The following is a 16,905-nucleotide window of genomic DNA, read 5'->3' as shown; positions in this document are numbered from 1 at the left end:
ACCCCGACAGAGTCTGGACCAAACCAAATTTCTGGTCAGAATCTCCAACTCCCTGGACAAATATTCACTTGGGTGACATCCACAATGACTTGGTGGAAACTCCTGGGCCATTCACAGCAGAAAAGATGAAAACCTCCAAGAGTCTGGATGTGTTGTTGAACTTGTTGAGTCCATGGTTTGTTAGGATCTTCTACGTTTGCTCTGCGGATGTTTGAAAGTCGTTTAATTCACCGTTAGTGGTTCTTTTCACTCAGAATATGAAAAAGACATTTTCCTTCTTCCGTGCTTTCTATTTGTGCGTCCGATAATGCAGCAGGAATTTACCATTATCAGGGGAGAAATACGTGAGGTTACGCACTGTGTTTGACGCTACCGTGTGTTTCTTGCCTCCGACCAAAATATTTCCCAGCAGCAACGCGGGCTTTTAATAACAATGACGTCAGCTCAAACTCGCCTATTACAGAAATCTTTTTTAATTGATGAACTCTTTTTTTTTACAAAATATTATAATATTATGAACAACCTGAAACTTTAAGAAAAATACAATTTCAACACAAAGTTTTAACATGAACTTGTCTGTAAACAGGAATAAGTCCATTTTTGTTGTAAAATCCTGCACTCGGCTCCACTTTTCTCATGTTGGACATTTTTCTGATGAGGGTGTCACGGTCAACAGTCAAAACGATCGTCCTTTAAGAGCGTTTGGAAAGAGACAAGTCTTCATTTGTGCTGCTCTGGTGGGAGGGGCCACGTACAGAGACGCTGGAGACGCTGCTGTGATAAACACCACAGAAAATTAACAAGATTTTAATAGAAAATATAATTCAAATATTTGAGTAGAAAATCAGCCGAGGGCCACATTAAAGGTCTTGGAGGGCCGGATCTGGCCCCCGGGCCGTATGTTTGACACCCCTGGTTTAAACCGTTCTATCTTCATGGATCTGTGGAGGTTTAGTCCAGGGTTTGGAAGATGAGCTGCACGTACGGAGCCTGAGCGTCCAGCGGCTTCAGACAGAACGGGCACGAGCTCTGCAGGCCGTCGGGAGCGTTGGCGTTGGCGTTGGCGTGGGCGTTGGTGTTGGCATTGGCGTGGGCGTTGGCGTGGACGTGCGTCTGACCGTGAGGCGTGCGCACTCGGCTCCAGTACTCCGCCGTCCTCCGGGAGCACACGTGACCGCAGGGGACCAGGGCGTGCGTGGGTTTTTCCGAGTCCACGTAGAAGCCGCGCTCCAGGCCGAGCCACAGGGGCACGTAGGCGCCGCTGCTGCCGGCACATGGGGCACTGGTTCCCCCACTGGAGGTACCCGTGCACGTGGCCACAGCGCACGTACACCCAGGGCTGCCTGGGGTCCGGCCGGGGTCCCGGGTCACGGTCGGGGCGGAGGAGGTCCGGGCGCGGGGGTCTGGAGGGGAAGGACAGGGTGTAGTACCCCACGGGGCACTGCGGCCGCTCCGAGTTCAGCTCCTGGCGGTGGGACTCGAGGAGGGCGTCCGTGGGGCAGCGGGACAGACCCTCCGTCGAGCGCCACAGCAGCATCACGCCGCACAGGTCGATCAGAGCGCCGTCCACCAGCAGGTTAGACTCGCCCTTCACCTGCAGGGGGCGCAACACACAAAAATACATAAATAAACAGTGGGCGTGGTACTGGGGGGTAAAAAAAAATAAAATGAAACAAAATAAAAACAAATATAAATGTTTATGACATCTGCAGGACTGTCCAATACTGACCTGAACCAGGACTGAACCAGGACTGAACCAAGACTGAACCAGGACTGAACCAAGACTGAACCAAGACTGAACCAGGACTGAACCAAGACTGAACCAGGACTGAACCAAGACTGAACCAGGACTGAACCGGGACTGAACCAAGACTGAACCAGGACTGAACCAAGGACTGAACCAGGACTGAACCAAGACTGAACCAGGACTGAACCGGGACTGAACCGGGACTGAGTATTAGGATGGGCCCAGAGGTGAACCCGTGTAGACCGTTGGGTGACCGCAGGAGAAAGAACTGGCACAGAGTCCTGGTTTAGTCCTGGTTTAGTCCTGGTTCTGTCCTGGTTTAGTCCTGGTTTAGACTTGGTTTAGACCTGGTTTAGTCCTGGTTCAGTCCTGGTTTAGTCCTGGTTTAGACCTGGTTCTGTCCTGGTTTAGTCCTGGTTTAGACCTGGTTTAGTCCTGGTTTAGTTCTGGTTTAGTCCTGGTTCTGTCCTGGTTTAGTCCTGGTTTAGTCCTGGTTTAGTCCTGGTTTAGTCCTGGTTTAGACCTGGTTTAGTCCTGGTTTAGACCTGGTTTAGTCCTGGTTTAGTCCTGGTTTAGTCCTGGTTTAGACCTGGTTTAGACCTGGTTCCCTTTAATATTCATGTTCTTTAAATTACAACTTTATTCCATTTTAATGTTTTAGTTTTTAGTTTTAGTTTTAGTTTGTTTGTTTGTTTTTTGTGTTATTTCCTTTAGCTCTGGCAGATCTGGGTCCTGCCTGCGTCTGGAACAAACCCGTCAGTGAACTTTTATAAAATGTGAAAGTGAAATGTAAAGTTGATGAAAGTGTCTGACCCTGGTTCCTCTGTGTGGAGCAGCTCGAGTCTCCCTCAGGGTGAAGATGTCTCCACACACAGACACCTCCTTCCACAGGCCGGGTTTAACCCACTCACACCCAGACCGACCGGGTTCACACGCTCCGGGTTTAGACTCAGATCCAAAACCTGGACCGGGATTCATGACCAAGACCCCGTTGGTGGTGAGGGCGTCCATGTGACCGTTCACTGTTCTCCATTTGGCGGCTTTCTCCTGACAGCGAGAAAAAAAACACGAGATACTGAGTTTATTTAATCTGAAAACAACGGAGAAACCAGAACCTCGAGACCAGAACCTCAAGACCAGAACCTCGAGAGAACCTCGAGACCCGAACCTCGAGACCCGAACCTCGAGACCAGAACCTCGAGACCAGAACCTCGAGACCAGAACCTCGAGACCCGAACCTCGAGACCCGAACCTCGAGACCAGAACCTCGAGACCCGAACCTCGAGACCAGAACCTCGAGACCAGAACCTCGAGACCAGAACCTCGAGACCCGAACCTCGAGACCCGAACCTCGAGATCTGAGCCACGTGACCAGAGCCTCAAAATCTGAGCCTCGAGACCTGAACCATTGAGACCAGACCCTCGAGACCCGAGCCTCAAGATCTGAGCCACAAGACCAGAGCCTCAAGACCTGAGCCTCGAGACCAAAGAACCTTGAGACCTGAGCCTCGAGACCCAAGCCATGAGACCTGGGGTTAGACTGGGTGTAGACTGGGTTTAGACCTGGTTTAGACCTGGTTTAGACCTGGTTTAGACTTGCTTTAGACCTGGTTTAGACCTGGTTTAGTCCTGGTTCAGACCTGGTTTTAGACCTGGTTTAGACTTGCTTTAGACCTGGTTTAAACCTAGTTTTAGACCTGGTTTAGAACTGGTTTAGATCCACTTTAGATCAAGTTTGGACCAAGTTTAGACCTGGTTTAGACCTGGTTTAGACTTGCTTTAGACCTGGTTTAGACCTGGTTTTAGACCTGGTTTAGACATGCTTTAGACCTGGTTTAGACCTGGTTTTAGACCTGGTTTAGACTTGCTTTAGACCTGGTTTAAACCTAGTTTTAGACCTGGTTTAGACTTGCTTTAGACCTGGTTTAAACCTAGTTTTAGACCTGGTTTAGAACTGGTTTAGATCCACTTTAGATCAAGTTTGGACCAAGTTTAGACCTGGTTTAGACCTGGTTTAGACCTGGTTTAGACTTGCTTTAGACCTGGTTTAGACCTGGTTTTAGACCTGGTTTAGACATGCTTTAGACCTGGTTTAGACCTGGTTTTAGACCTGGTTTAGACTTGCTTTAGACCTGGTTTAAACCTAGTTTTAGACCTGGTTTAGAACTGGTTTAGATCCACTTTAGATCAAGTTTGGACCAAGTTTAGACCTGGTTTAAACCTAGTTTTAGACCTGGTTTAGAACTGGTTTAGATCCACTTTAGATCAAGTTTGGACCAAGTTTAGACCTGGTTTAAACCTAGTTTTAGACCTGGTTTAGAACTGGTTTAGATCCACTTTAGATCAAGTTTGGACCAAGTTTAGATCTGGTTTAGACCTAGTTTAGTCGTGGTTTTGACCAGGTTTATACCTTTTGTTAGACTTTGGGTTAGATCTGGTTTAGACCTGGTTTGGACCAGGTTTATATTTGGTTTAGACCTGGTGTAGACCTGGTTTAGACCTGGATTTCAGAAACAAGAGTGGAGTATACTTTAGCAACAACTAGCATGTGAACTGCACACTTCCTGTTCCTCTGCCAGTGACAAGTGTTTAAAACATGAGCGGAAGAGCAGGAGCAGTAATATCTGCTTTGCTGAGTAATGTTACTTCAAAACATTATTACTCAAGTAGAAGTACAAAGTAGTAAAAAAGTATTTGAGAAAAGAACAACTCAAGTCAGAGAAACTTAAAGAGAAACTGTAACATCTGATTTATCATTTGAAGTGAAAGTTATTTGACAAACGGACCCCGAGGACGATGTTGTTGGCGTCGTCGAACCCGGCGGCGTAGATCCTGGCGCTGTACGGCGGCGTTCTGGAGCAGAGGATCCGACAGGAGAACCTGGAGACGGCGGCAGGGTCAGCGCCTGTCACCACAAAGTCTATGGGCGGCTCTGTGGAGCGGCCGATCTGCAGAGGCAAGAGCAGAGCACGACTTGAACATAACCAAGAAAATCAGATCATTTTGTTAGTCCTAGTTTAGTTTTGGTTCAGTCCTGGGTTAGTCCTGGTTTAGTTCTGGGTTAGTCCTAGTTTAGTCCTGGTTAGTCCTGGTTTAGTCCTGGGTTAGTCCTGGTTTAGTTCTGGGTTAGTCCTAGTTTAGTCCTGGGTTAGTCCTTGTTTAGTCCTGGGTTAGTCCTGGTTTAGTCCTGGTTTAGTCCTGGGTTAGTCCTGGTTTAGTCCTGGGTTAGTCCTGGTTTAGTTCTGGGTTAGTCCTAGTTTAGTCTTGGTTTAGTCCTGGTTTAATCCCGGTTCAGTCCCGGTTTAGTCCTGGTTCAGTCCTGGGTTAGTCCTGGGTTAGTCCTGGTTTAGTCCTGGTTTAGTTCTGGGTTAGTCCTGGGTTAGCCCTGGGTTAGTCCTGGTTTAGTTCTGGGTTAGTCCTAGTTTAGTCTTGGTTTAGTCCTGGGTCAGTCCTGGTTTAGTCCCGGTTCAGTCCCGGTTTAGTCCTGGTTTAGTCCTGTTTTAGTCCTGGGTTAGTCCTGTTTTAGTCCTGGGTTAGTCCTGTTTTAGTCCTGGGTTAGTCCTGTTTTAGTCCTGCTTTTAGTCCTGGGTTAGTCCTGTTTTAGTCCTGGGTTAGTCCTGTTTTAGTCCTGGGTTAGTCCTGTCCTGGGTTTTAGTCCTGGGTTAGTCCTGTTTTAGTCCTGGGTTAGTCCTGTTTTTAGTCCTGGGTTAGTCCTGTTTTAGTCCTGGGTTAGTCCTGTTTTAGTCCTGGGTTAGTCCTGGGTTAGTCCTCTTTTAGTCCTGGGTTAGTCCTGTTTTAGTCCTGGGTTAGTCCTGGGTTAGTCCTCTTTTAGTCCTGGGTTAGTCCTCTTTTAGTCCTGGGTTAGTCCTGGGTTAGTCCTCTTTTAGTCCTGGGTTAGTCCTGTTTTAGTCCTGGGTTAGTCCTGGGTTAGTCCTAGTCCTCTTTTAGTCCTGGGTTAGTCCTGTTTTAGTCCTGGGTTAGTCCTGGGTTAGTCCTCTTTTAGTCCTGGGTTAGTCCTCTTTAGTCCTGGTTAGTCCTGGGTTAGTCCTGGGTTAGTCCTCTTTTAGTCCTGGTTAGTCCTCTTTTAGTCCTGGGTTAGTCCTGGGTTTAGTCCTCTTTTAGTCCTGGGTTAGTCCTGGTTTTAGTCCTGGGTTAGTCCTGGGTTAGTCCTGTTTTAGTCCTGGGTTAGTCCTGTTTTAGTCCTGGGTTAGTCCTGGGTTAGTCCTGTTTTAGTCCTGGGTTAGTCCTGTTTTAGTCCTGGGTTAGTCCTGGGTTATCACGGGCAGTAACAGGTGGACGGGTTAACAGGTCCGGGCGGGTACGTGACTCTTAAAAATGGACCCGTGCAGAACTCTGGGTCGGGACAGGACTAAACAAGGACTAAACCAGGACTAAACAAGGACTAAACCAGGACTAAACCAGGACTAAACAAGGACTAAACCAGGACTAAACCAAGGACTAAACCAGGACTAAACCAATAAACAAGGACTAAACAGGAGGACTAAACAAGGACTAAACAGGACTAAACCAGGACTAAACATAAAGCTAAACAGGACTAAACAAGGACTTGTGCAGGTTGAGGGTTCAGACCTGGAACAGATCGGTGCTGGTGTCGGGGACGTACTCCACCACCACCGTGTGTTTGTGCGTCACTTTGAAGGAGATGCTGTGCTGCACTCGGCTGCTCACCACCTGCACACACACAATCATACTGCATCATCACATTAAACAACCATATATCCATATTTCAGTGTTTTGGCACAGTGTCTGCTCGTGGTACCTTGGCGGCCTGCGGCGTGTAGGACGGGTGCACCGTGGCGGGTTTCACTCCGTTCGGCTTTTTTCTCTGACGTAAAACAAACCGACTCTTCATCCGCTCGGTGTCTCCTGCAGGAAGTGACCCGTTACACCTGAGACACACAGAGCCACAGTGAGTGTGTTTACAGCACATCAGTGTCCTGGTTTTGTTATGGTGCATGTAAACACAGTATCCTGGTTTCAGTATCGCAGTATTCAGTATTATTAGAAAGCGGGACACTGTAGCTGGTTTATTCCGATAGTAACTGGGAGACTGTGGTATGTAAACGCAGTATCTCGGTTACTGCAACATAAAGTTGAGTCACATGTGTCGAAAAGACAAACATTTCCAGTCTTTTCATCACAACAGTAGCGACATAAATAAAGTGACCAACATAAATAAAGTGACCAACATAAATAAAGTCCATCCATCCATTTTCTTCCTCTTTATCCGGGGCCGGGTCACGGGAGCATCAGTCTAAGCAGGGACTCCCAGACTTCCTTCACCCCAGACACGTCCTCCAGCTCCTCCAGGCCAGTCCAGAGACATAGTCCCTCCAGTGTGTCCTGGGTCTTCCCCGGGGCCTCCTCCCGGTGGGACATGACCGGAACACCTCCCGAGGGAGACGTCCAGGAGACATCAGAACAGATGCCTGAACCACCTCAACTGGCTCCTCTCCACGTGGAGGAGCAGCGGCTCTACTCCGAGCTCCTCCCGTGTGACTGAGCTCCTCACTCTGTCTCTAAGGGAGACGCCCAGACGCCCTGCGGAGGAAACTCATTTCGAGCGCTTGTACCTGTGATCTCGTCCTTTCGGTCACTACCCAGAGCTCATGAGAGGTGAGAGTAGGAACGAAGACTGACCGGTAAATCGAGAGCTTCGCCTTTGGGCTCAGCTCCTCTTCACCACAACGACCGATACAGCGACCGCATCACTGCAGACGCTGCACCTGTCCACCTGTCAATCTCACGCTCCGTCCTCCCCTCACTCGTGAACAAGACCCCGAGACAGGGACTGTCACCCGCCCGGAGACGACCACGACCTCGGACTTGGAAGAGCTGATTCTTTCAAGTCCGAGGTCATGGTTCTCGACATAAATAAAGTGACTGACATAAATAAAGTGACCGTACATGAGTGAAATGACTGTAAAATAAAGAGCTGCTCTAAACCTGCACACGTACAATCTGCACTCGTACGACCTGCACACGTTTGATCGCTGAAAAGTTAAAACATGAACTATCTCCTACGATATGCCACACATGTATATATGATACGCACAGAACAGACTCACCGTCATCAGCACCTCTTCTGTCACAAAAACAACACACATATTCCACCGAGTCGTGTTTTTATCAGAGCGATTAGTTTATGTAAATGAGCCACGCGGTTTTAAGTTTTGTTTCTGGTAAAACCTCCCGAGCTTCCGACGCTAAAGGAGCTCACGGTTTGTATTTTTCCTGGTTCATAATTTAAATTAAGTTAATTTTTGCGTTTGCACATTTGTAAGAGAAGAAGAAACCGGGACACTCCATTTGATCATGTCACAGGGATATGAGAGTCTCGATTTCTCAGCGCGCAGATAAACACAGTATCCCCCATACTGACAGAACCGGGATCTGGATCAAAACCTGGATCTGGATCAAAACCGGGATCTGGATCAAAACCGGGATCTGGATCAAAACCGGGATCTGGATCAAAACCGGGATACGGATCAAAACCGGGATGTGGATCAAAACCGGGATACGGATCAAAACTGGAATACGGATCAAAACCGGGATCTGGATCAAAACCGGGATCTGGATCATAACCGCGATACGGATCAAAACCTGGATACGGATCATAACCTGGATACGGATCAAAACCGGGATACGGATCATAACCGGGATCTGGATCAAAACCTGGATATGGATCTGGATCAAAACCGGGATCTGGATCAAAACCGGGATACGGATCAAAACCGGGATGTGGATCAAAACCGGGATACGGATCAAAACTGGAATACGGATCAAAACCGGGATCTGGATCAAAACCGGGATCTGGATCATAACTGCGATAAGGATCAAAACCTGGATACGGATCAAAACCGGGATCTGGATCATAACCGGGATAAGGATCAAAACCTGGATACGGATCAAAACCGGGATACGGATCATAACCGGGATCTGGATCAAAACCTGGATAGGGATCTGGATCAAAACCGGGATCTGGATCAAAACCGGGATCTGGATCAAAACCGGGATACGGATCAAAACCGGGATGTGGATCAGAACCGGGATCTGGATATGACATGTGTACGCGACTCATTATTCATGTTTTGGGCTTTGTTTACATTACGGTTGCTAGGGAACAGTCATGAATTTACCTCAACCTGCAGTAAAATGATAAACTTAGGCCAGAGTGTTTGTAAAATCTTAAATATATTAATGTGAAATACTCAGTCTAATCTGTCATGTGCTCGTTAGTTTGCTTCATGTCTCTCCTCACTCTTCAGCCCCTTCCACACACCTTAAACTTTCATACGTTTGTGAAGATTTCAGACTCACCCGAGGACAAAGAGCTGCCCATAAACCACCGGCTCCGACTCAGGACCAGGACCGGGACCAGGACCGGGACCAGGACCAGGACCAGGACCAGGACCAGGACCAGGACCAGGACCAGGACCAGGACTGGGTCTGGACTGTGGACCAGGTGAAGACATCAGGGGCTTTGGAGACCACCTAAAAAAAGAAAAGTGAAGATGTTTTTGTTTCATGTGGATAAGACAAGTAATTACACACTAAAGTACTGCAGTGATACAGACTAAAGTACTGCAGTGATACAGACTAAAGTACTGCAGTGATACAGACTAAAGTACTGCAGTGATACAGACGCAGTATTCAGTGTTGGGAAGTTTACTTTTAAAATGTAATCCCCTACAGATTACAGATTACATCCCCCAAAATGTAGTTTGTAACAGAATCCATCAAGTTACTTAAAGTGAGTAATGTAATCTGATTACTTTGGATTACTTGATTTGCTGTAGAGAAACAAAGACGAGGAAATCTTCACATAAGAAGTTTTGTCTGATAAAAGAAAATGTAAAACCCAAACTTTACTGAACCAAATAAAAAATATTATTGATAGAAAACGAAGAAACACGTCCACACAGCAGGATTTAGTCCTGTTAAATCCTGTTTTAGACCTGGTTTAGTCCTGGTTTTAGACCTGGTTTAAATCTAGTTTAGACCTGGTTTTAGTCCTGATATAGTCCTGGTTTATTCCTGGTTTAGTCCTGGTTTAGACCTGGTTTAGATCTAGTTTAGACCTGGTTTTAGTCCTGATATAGTCCTGGTTTATTCCTTGTTTAGTCCTGGTTTAGACCTGGTTTAGATCTAGTTTAGCTCTAGTTTAGACCTGGTTTAGTTTCTGGCAATGAGTGGAATTACCGAAAAAAACATGAAAATACGGCCGTGTAAACTATTTCTTTCAACAAAGTAACTGTAATCCAATTCCCACTCACTGAAACAGTAACTGTAACTGAATACAGTTACTCATCATTTGTACTCTGATTACGTAGCTCCGGTACATGTAATCTGTTACTCCCCAACACTGACAGTAAAGTACTGCAGTATTATGAGTGACTGAAATGATCCAACACAATAAAAACTCTTGATAAAAGTGACACTGGGTTTTTCCATCTCAGATTCTGTCTCTGAACCGTGGCTCCGTCTCCTTCCAGCTCTTCTGAGTTCTGAGTTTTGCCGTCCGAGGAAAACTCAGTGCGTCCTCCGAGTCAGATGAATAAACGAACGCTCCATTAGCTCTTCTTTCACACTGAAAACACTCTGTTCTACCTCGTGATGTCATCAGGTGGTGATACAGGAAGTGCTCCCCTGTGTTTTTAAACTCCACACACCTTCACTAGAATCATGTGGATAATTTCAGCAGATCTGGAATTCTCAGTCTGCTCACTTAAAAACTACCACTTCATGACATCACAAGGTGGAACAGAGCGTTTGGATCTTTGGAGACAGACTCATAATAACAACGACGAGTGACTCAAACATGTGACTGAAACAAAACACAGCTCCAGGTTTGTTTTTGAGGCGGGAACAGGATTCGAACGTGACTTAAACCTCACAGGAGTCAGTTTTGTGTGATACAGGACGTTTAAACTATGAACAACTCCTCAACTATTCCTGCTGTTGTGTCCTTGGGCAAAACACTGGACCCCCTTTTGTCCGGTGGAGGTCAGAGCGAGGACATAGCGGAGGAGAGTGAGCTGGATGAAGTAAAACTACACACAGAGCTGCTGTTGTTGTTGTTCTTCTTCTCTTCTTCAGTGTGTTATAATCAGCCAGTTGTGACGTTACATCTGGACTGAGTCATGACACACACACACACACACACACACACACACACACACACACACACACAGAAACACACACACAGAAACACAGAGGGACTTTGTTCTGGACCGTAAACGTGCGTGTGATTCTCTGATTCATATTTAACGTGATTATATCTGTTGTAAACATAAGTTATAATAGTTTTATTGCACAAACCAGGAAGCAATTTGTGAAGAAAAGTTGGAAAATGTATTTATTTATTTATTTATTTGAGACAGGGACAGCGCACAATTTTTTACATTAACAATATCTTGAAAGTTATTTTTTTTTATGTTATGTTCATATTTTTTTAATGTTTTTCTTAATAAAAAAAATAAAATGTTTTAATGTTATAATTTTATCTTATATTATTATTATTTTATGTTATGTTTATGTTATATTCTTGTGTTTATTATTATGATCATGTGTTATTATTATTGTTTCATGTTATTAAATATGTTGAAAGTTTTTTTTTATGTTATTTTAATATTTTGTATGTTTTTCTTATTTTTTATGTTTTATTTTATTATTTTTATATTATGTTATGATTATTGTTATGTTTTTATTTTACGTTTATTATTATGATCGTGTTATTGTTATTATTGTTTCATGTTATTAAATATGTTGAAAGTTTTTTTTTTATGTTATTTTAATGCTTTTAATGTTTTATATTTTTAAAATGTTTTTTATTTAATGTTATAATTTTATCTTTTTTATGTTTATCTTATGTTATTTATGATTATGTTATATTATTATGTTATGTTTTATTTTATGTTTATTATTATGATCGTGTTATTGTTGTTATTGTTTTATGTTATTAAATATGTTGAAATTTTTTTGGTATTTTATTTTAATATTTTTTATGTTTTTAATGTTTTTCTTTTTTTATGTTATTATTTTATCTTATGTTATTATTATTTTATGTTTATGTTTATTATTTTGATCATATTATTGTGATTATTGTTTTATGTTATTAAATATGTTTAAAGTTTTTTTTTATGTTATGTTATGGTTATATTATATTATTATGTTATGTTTTTATTTTATGTTTATTATTATGATCATGCTATTGTTTTATGTTATTAAATAAGTTGAAAGTTTTTGTTTTTAGGTTATTTTTATGTTTTGTTTTATATTTGTTATATGTTTTATGTTGTTTATTTATGTTTTTCTTAATTTAGTTTTATGTTTTTTATGTTATTATTTCATCTCATGTTATTATTATTTTATGTTATATTATTATTATGATCATGTTATTGTTTTTATTGTTTTGATGTTATTAAATATGTTGAACGTTTTTGTTTTTATATTTTATTGATGTTTTTATGTAATTATTTTATTTTATGTTATGTTATTATTATGGTTATTTTATTGTTATTATTGGTTTTTTTACGTTATTAAAAATGTTGAAAGTTACGGGAAAGTTCTGTTTTAGAGCGTCGCCACTGGAAGAATTCTGTCCAAAAGTTCGGCACAATTTACTCAAAGAAACTAATTTTTCTGAGACTTTCGACATGATTTCAACAAAATAAAGGTGTTTTTTTTAAACATATAAATGCATTTGTCATATGATATTTGTGTGAACATTTTTTATGCTTAGGTCACAGTTTTGGAATTCCCAAGTGTGATGTCATGATTTCCAACCAGGAAGTAATTTTTTTTTTTTTTTTGATGACGATTTGTTTTCATTTCGAGTTTGTGCCGAGACAGAAACAATAATCACACACAAACCACAGAAACATTGTGAACAACAGAAAAGCACGTTTCTCGAAAAGGAGCGGGAAGAAGAAAAAAAACTTATATTAATCCAAAACTGTTCATGACACAGTTTCAAAAATGAACTTTACAAATGTTTACATAAAGCAAAATAAATGTACTGTAAATACTGTGGTCGTACAAAACTAAATGGGCCTGGTCAAGCAGAAGTAAACAACAAGACCAAAACTTCAAGTTAATTCATCAATATAAAAATGTATTGAACAGATACATATGTACTCGAGTTTATCAAACTGTTGACCTTTTTTCTGTTCCATTTTTGGTTCTAAAGTTCCATCAGTTTTAAACAGACCATGAATGAAACATGGAACAAAAATTATTTCCCAAATTTCCTGGAATCACATTTTATAATTTTGATTAAGGCCCCATTTGTCCAAGTTTTGGTTTTGGTTTAATCCTGCTCTAATCTTGGTTAAATCCTGGTTTGGTCCTGGTTTAGTACTGTCTTAGTCTAAGTTTAGTCCTGGCTTAATCCTGGTTTAGTCCTGTTTTAGTCCTTGCTTAGGTCCTGGTTTAGTCCTGTTTTAGTCCTGGTTTAGTCCTATTTTAGTCCTTGTTTTAGTCCTGGTTTAGTCCTGGTTCAATCCTGGTTTAGTTCTGGTTTAGTCTTGGTTTTAGTCCTGGTTTAGTCGATGTTTGGTCCTGATTTAGACCTTGTTTAGTCCTGTTTTAGTCCTGGTTTAGACCTGGTTTAGTCCTGGTTTAATCCTGGTTTAGTCCTTGTTTTAGTCCTGTTTTAGTCCTGTTTTAGTCCTGTTTTAGTCCTTGTTTAGTCCTGGTTTAATCCTTGTTTTAGTCCTGGTTTAGTCCTGTTTTAGTCCTTGTTTAGTCCTGTTTTAGTCCTTGTTTTAGTCCTGGTTTAGTCCTTGTTTTAGTCCTGGTTTAGTCCTGTTTTAGTCCTTGTTTAGTCCTGGTTTAATCCTTGTTTTAGTCCTGGTTTAGTCCTGTTTTAGTCCTTGTTTAGTCCTGTTTTAGTCCTGGTTTAGTCCTGGTGTAGTCTTGTTTTAGTCCTGGTTTAGTCCTGTTTTAGTCCTTGTTTAGTCCTGGTTTAGTCCTTGTTTAGTCCTGGTTTAGTCCTGGTTTAGTCCTGGTGTAGTCTTGTTTTAGTCCTGGTGTAGTCCTGGTTTGTTTGTTTTTTATGTGACGTTATTTAAAATTTCTGAGCTAAAAAACCACCTGTAATTGAATAAACGTAAGTTAGAGCTGTTTAAAGTCACACTGCGGAACATTCTGGACGGAGCGGCGACGTCTCCGTGGAAACAGGCCGGCGACGGGACGACCGAACCAAACAGTCGCGCAGTTTAAAGAGGGTTAGGGTGAGACGGATCTGAACGTGAAGCGGAGGGGAGAGCTGTGACGGCGCTCTGAACGGGGAGTGAGTCAGCGCAGAGAGCATTTCCCAGACAGTAAAAGGGGAACATGAAGATCTGAATATGTTTGTGTTTGAGTTCGAGTCAATAAACCAGAGAAATTCACGACTGATGGACGGAGATTAAAGGAAGTGTTGACGTAAACGACTCTTCATCGTTTCCTGGAATCACATTTTATACTTTTGATTAAGGCCCGAGTTGTCCTAGTTTTGGTTTTGGTTTAGTTCTGGTTTAGTTCTGGTTTAGTCCTGGTTTAGTCCTGGTTTAGTTCTGTCTGGTTTAGTCCTGTTTTGCACAAAGACCACATTAAAACTGGGAACAAAACCAGCAGCACTACACTGAGCTCAAAGAACCTGCTTTTTTTTATCTTTAGTCCTGGTTTAGTTCTGTCTTAGTTCTGGTTTAACCCTTGTTTAGTCCTTGTTTTAGTCCTGACTTAATCCTGGTTAAATCCTGGTTTAGTACAGTTTTAGTCCTTGTTTAGTCCTGCTCTATTTCTGCTTTAGTCCTGGTTAAATCCTGGTTTAGTTCTGGTTTAGAAAGGGTTTAGTTCTTCTTTAGTCCTGCTTTAGTGGAGATTTAATCCTTGTTTTAGTCCTGGTTTAATCCTGGTTTATTCCTGTTTTAGTCCTGTTTTAGTCCTGGTTTAGTCCAGTTTTAGTCCTTGTTTTAGTCCCATTTTAGTCCTGGTTTAGTCCTTGTTTAGTCCCGATTTAGTCCTGGTTTAGCCTTGTTTAGTCCTGACTTAATCCTGGTTAAATCTTGGTTTAGTCTTGTTTTAGTCCTGGTTTAGTTCTGGTTTAGTCCTTGTTTAGACCTTGTTAAATCCTGGTTTAGTCCTGTATCAGTCCTGTTTTAGTCCTTGTTTAGACCTTGTTAAATCCTGGTTTAGTCCTTGTTTAGTCCTGGTTTAGTTCTGGTTTAGTCCTTGTTTAGACCTTGTTAAGACCTTGTTAAATCCTGGTTTAGTCCTTGTTTAGTCCTGGTTTAGTTCTGGTTTAGTCCTTGTTTAGACCTTGTTTAGACCTTGTTAAATCCTGGTTTAGTCCTGGTTTAGTTCTACAACATAAAGTAAAGAAAAAACTACATTTCCTCAAATCCTTCAAAACTTCACTTGTGGCAGTGATGAAGTACATTTATTTGAGTATTTTTTTTAGTAAATAAAAGTTAAAATATTGTAAATCTGAAGTATTTTAAAAGAGTTTGACTCACTGAGAGCGGCAGAGACGATCCGGCGCTGAACAAACTCACAGATAAACACATAAAAGTGTCAGACTTAAACCGGTCCAACTGTACACAAAAGAACTTCCTGTTTTCTGACACACCGGGACTTTCAAAATAAAACTCACCCCAGTAAAGAACAGCAGAGAGGAACTTTTAAAAAATAAACTCTACTTTTTTAACAGCATATTTTAACTTTTAATGTTACTTTTACTTTATGTGACAATAGGAAATTATTTTAGTCCTGGTTTAGTCTTAGTTTATACCTGGTTTAGTCCTGGTTTAGACCTGGTTTAGTCCTGGTTTAGTCCTAGTTTAGTCCTAATTTAGTCTTGGTTTAGTCCTGACTTGGTCCTGACTTAGTCCTGGCTTAGTACTGATTTAGTCCTGCTTTAATAGCGGTTTAGTTCTTGTTTAGTCCTGGTTTAGTCCTAGTTTAGTCCTGGTTTAGTCCTGGTTTAGTTCTAGTTTAGTCCTGGTTTAGTCTTTTAGTCTGTTTAGTCCTGAGTCTTTTAGGTTTAGTCCTGGTTTAGTCTGTTTAGTCCTGGCTTTAGTACTGATTTAGTCCTGCTTTAATAGTGGTTTAGTTCTTGTTTAGTCCTGGTTTAGTCCTGGTTTAGTTCTAGTTTAGTCCTGGTTTAGTCCTGCTTTAATTCTAGTTTAGTCCTGGTTTAGTTCTGTTTTAATCCTGGTTTAGTCCTGACTTAGTACTGATTTAGTTTTGCTCAAGTCCTGCTTTAATCCTGGTTTAGTTCTTGTTTAGTCCTGGTTTAGTCCTGTTTTAGTTCTAGTTTAGTCCTGGTTTAGTCCTGTTTTAGTTCTAGTTTAGTACTGGTTTAGTCCTGTTTTAGTTCTAGTTTAGTACTGGTTTAGTTCTAGTTTAGTCCTGGTTTAGTCCTGACTTTGTCCTTTTTTAGTTCTAGTTTAGTACTGGTTTAGTTGTTTTAGTTCTAGTTTAGTCTAGTTTAGTTTTAGTTCTAGTTTAGTCCTGGTTTAGTCCTGACTTTGTCCTGTTTTAGTTCTAGTTTAGTACTGGTTTAGTCCTGGTTTAGTCCTGATTTAGTCCTGGTCTAGTCCTGGTCTAGTCCTGACTTAGTCCTGCTTTAATTCTAGTTTAGTCCTAATTTAGTTTTGCTTTAGTCCTGACTTGGTCCTGGTTTAGTCCTAGATTAATCCAGGTTTAGTCCTGGCTTAGACCTGATTCAGTCTTGCTCAAGTCCTGCTTTAATCCTGGTTTAGTTCTTGTTTAGTCCTGGTTTAGATCTGGAATGTCAAAATAAAACTCAGTAAATAACTCCAGGTAAATGATGTTTAACACTGTGCAGATGTAGAAGTGGCAGTACTCTGTCACATTTACTCGAGTAACTTTTTAAAGACATTGTACTTTTCAAAGTACTTTTATTTTTACTGTTACTGTTACTTTTACTTCATGTGACAAAATGAAATGATTTGAACATTTGTGTTTCTTGCAGCTCCAGATTTATTTCAGGTTTTGTCAAATCACTTTCACTTCAAATTATGAATCAGAAGTTACGTCCTGACAGTTTCTCTTTAAAGATTCACTACGTAACTTTTCTGGTACGAGTCCAGCACCTGGTTGTGTCCATGGAGATACACCGGGGAGAA

General features: G+C 41.8%; 1 pseudogene; it reads right to left on the bottom strand.

The window, feature by feature from the left end:
* Positions 1-382: 382 nt before the first annotated feature.
* Positions 383-15,364, bottom strand: LOC110163626 (E3 ubiquitin-protein ligase pellino homolog 1-like; annotated as a pseudogene).
* Between the last annotated feature and the right edge of the window lie 1,541 nt (positions 15,365-16,905).

This window comes from Boleophthalmus pectinirostris, unplaced genomic scaffold (genome assembly GCF_026225935.1).
Source record: "Boleophthalmus pectinirostris isolate CB_2022bp ecotype Guang Dong unplaced genomic scaffold, ASM2622593v1 HiC_scaffold_22, whole genome shotgun sequence".
In the NCBI taxonomy this organism is placed as follows: Eukaryota; Metazoa; Chordata; class Actinopteri; order Gobiiformes; family Gobiidae; genus Boleophthalmus; species Boleophthalmus pectinirostris.
This window is presented reverse-complemented; position numbering and strand designations above follow the sequence as displayed.